Source organism: Rhea americana, unplaced genomic scaffold, assembly GCF_003343005.1.
Source record: "Rhea americana isolate MKP2758 unplaced genomic scaffold, rheAme1 scaffold_157, whole genome shotgun sequence".
In the NCBI taxonomy this organism is placed as follows: domain Eukaryota; kingdom Metazoa; phylum Chordata; class Aves; order Rheiformes; family Rheidae; genus Rhea; species Rhea americana.
Genome location: NW_028185672.1, coordinates 30,611 through 33,945, shown reverse-complemented (window position 1 = coordinate 33,945; position 3,335 = coordinate 30,611). Strand labels below are relative to the sequence as shown.

General features: G+C 38.5%; 1 protein-coding gene across 8 annotated transcripts in view; it reads left to right on the top strand.

The window, feature by feature from the left end:
* FAM13A (family with sequence similarity 13 member A) overlaps positions 1–3,335 on the top strand; it is a 129,979-nt gene that overhangs the window by 96,892 nt on the left and 29,752 nt on the right. The window lies entirely within an intron of this gene.

Here is a 3,335-nt window from a genome sequence, read left to right as displayed (position 1 = left end):
GATAGTTAGGTATGTAGTTCTATACTTGAAATGAAATTTTGTCACTCCTAGAGAAATGGAGTTTGTGTTTGCTTTTTCTACCCTTCCCTCCCTTCTCCTTTTTGATTTATAATTCAAAGAGTCTCTCAAACATGGAGAAGTCTGAAAGCATCTGTTTCAATCCCTCTTTGCCAAAAAAAGGAAAGTGTCACTGAAGTCAGCACTTTGGTTTAAGTGGCGCTGAGTTCCCTTATAATCATTGCTAACAGGGTGTGTGATCGATTATCTCATGGTGTAGTGAAATTAACTTGTGTCTCTTGATTTTTCTAGAATAATTCTGGTCTTTTATGTATGATTTCCTAGTGTGCCCTGTCATCATTGAGCGTTCTTGCCCATGATCATTTGTCTTAAAATACTGGATCATCTCCTGCTTCTCTCTAAGGGTTGGTGATTGGAGCGGCTGTCAGGAGGGGAAAGGAGGAAGATTTGGTGTTTATAGTGACTGCTTCTTCCCTGCACTTCCCATTTTCACTGTACGCCTACCTCCTGCATTCTCTTTATGGTTTTTTTTCACCTGACTCATCAGTGAAGGGAAGGTYGGGTTGGGTTAGGTGACCACCTTTGCAGTCACCAGATCATTTGGTTCTGCTGGAAATAGTTCTATACAACATAGCATTTAAAATACCAGGAAGAGTTACCTGCACACCTCTCCTTCAATTGCTGCAACATTTTTAGAGAAGGACTATAAAACAGCTATGGACAAAGTCTGTGTGGCGTGTCTGGCCATCTGGAGTTAACTGAGGGCGGACAATATTTTTAAAGTAGCCTCCTCACAGTTTAAAAAAAAAAAAAAAAAAAAAAAAAAAAAAGCCACATTGCCTTTGTAAGACTTTATTTCTGGTAGGTATTACTTTATTTTAAGATCATAATTTAATATTCAAGCGTTCTCTTCCCCCTTCCCCTCCCCAGCTAATTTAAAAGCTAAATGGGAATTTTCTGTGGTGCGGGAGTGACAGCATCTTCTCCACATTTAAGCAGGTATGTGAGGGACAAGGTGCTACGGAAGCTAATACAACAGCCCACATGCCTRATCTGTCAGGTATTAGTACTGCCAAGTGCAGGCCTACTGGGGGATTATTGACCCTCTAGGAGTAAAGTAAGAGATCTGGCTCAACTCAGAGCAGTGATCTGAGCAGCCACTGAGCATCCCACACAAGGTTACATTGCTACAACACAGCTGGTCTGAGCCCACAATTACTAAATAATTTCTTCTACTTTTCCTGCTAGTTTAAATTTCTCTTTAGGAGAAGTTTAAAATTCGATAGGAACTTCTACTGCAGAAAAAGGCACAGCCTTAACCCAGAGATTGTATTATATAGGAATTACAAGGTCAAGAAAATGTTACATTCCTGCAGGGTAGTTCTGCATTCCTTGTCCTTTATAAGCCTTTTGCTTAGGGCAGCTTAGAAGCATACCTTTTGTAACAAACAGCTCATTCAGAATGAGCAAGCGACTTTCTTASCCCTTTCTCCTTCTCACCCATTCTCCAGTCTGAAAATATTAGGGAAGGTGTTTGGAATTTGTGCCATGGCTATTGGGTGTAAATTCAGCTTTCCATGAGGCAGTAAAAATACTTCAAAACATGTGTCCTGAATGAATTTTCCGTGCTTTTCTAGCCTTCATAATCTGCCCTTGGAAGYAGCTAAGCTGCAAGATACAGGCTGTGATTTGATAAAGAGGTTTCTAGTATCCAGAATTTATTTTTTTAAGGAAAYTATCTCAAACAAGAACCAAGTGTGGCTGATAGAGTATAAACCTGCAGGCAGCGTGATGAGATAATCATTCCAAGAGGCAACAACAGCTCCGTTTACCATAGTGGTATGTTTACTTTGAATATAATCATGAGGAAATATTGGTCAAATTATGAATTGTTATCACATTAATATTCAGGTAAAGTATTCCATCCAGAAACCAGAACAACTGCTTGTACCTCCTTGTCTGGTGACAAAGCAAAAACAGAACTGCAAATTTCCATCTGATAACTTTGACCACATAAGGCACATTTGGTACCGAACTCTTCCGCAGATAAAAATATAAACTGCTGAGAGTTAAAATGAGTTACATTTCATTTCAGAAAGTTACTTGAAGGTTGTTCTTTTTCTTTGTTAATGCAGCAGAGTACTTGATTTTTAAGATTCACACCAATGTTGCAGCAGGTGTAGAAGGGAGTTGGCATAACTCAAGAGTCATGCCAATGTAAAGTAGCAGAATGATTGGGTTCTTGCATCTGACTGTATTATCAAGAGGTGTTTAAGGATGTTTCCTGCTTGTGGTTACAGTGGATTATCAGATGTGCAGGAAGTAAGCCTTTTAAAAAGAATTTATTTAGATCCACATTTAACTGTACAGAATACAGTTTTCTGATCTGAATTCAAAGGTCTTTGTGTTTCCGTTTATTTCTAGCTGTTTGAGCTACTCCTATTGCTGAATCTCCTTTGAAGCAGCAATAACGAAGGCAGCTGACTTATCCTCAAATTATTTCTATCTGTAGTTATTGATACCTGTAAACCATGGCTGCAAAATCAGTTTCTAAAAAGCATAACTCGAGAGCCTAATTTTAAGATTATTTGTGGTTGTTTATGTAATATCAGCAATGCACTATGACTGTCAACTAATGAGATCATCAACTTGCAGCCTCTTTGGTTTGTAAAAAACAAGAGCACATCCGTACCTAAAGCATGGCAATTGTCTCTTGATTTTGACCTGGAGGTTGGCAACTGGTAGCATCAGGAAATCAAATGGGAAAATAAGTCATAAGAATATGGAGTTATCTGTGAAAACATGGGTTTGGAGTGCTAATGCAAACGAGGTTAAACATCTGACTTTGTGCGTTTCCTGGGCTTGTACCACTGTTATTCTTCAGAATGCCTAATGATTTATTTGATACATTAGCGACTACATCGGTAAGCAAGTGAGCAACGAGTGCAGAGTAACTGGCTGCACGCACAGCACCAGCCTGTTTTTTTAAACGGATTTTAAATATTTCCAAAAACTGAAGTAACTTTAGAAGTAACAAGATAYTGATATAATCTGTATACTATATCTGTAGTGGAAATGTTTGCCCATCTGGAATGTGGACTTGTATCTGCTGCAGATATGTTCTAAGAGTCTTGGTAAGTCAAGAGACTTACTTTCCTTGTAGGAAAACATTTAACTCTGTAGTAAGACCAGTGATGGTGACAAGATGTGGTATTTGCAGGTTGCTACCTTTGAAATTGTTAAAATCTACGTAAGTTCCTCTTTTCACACACCTTCAGTGCTTTTTTTAACAATGTATTTTTGAAACTCATTACCTG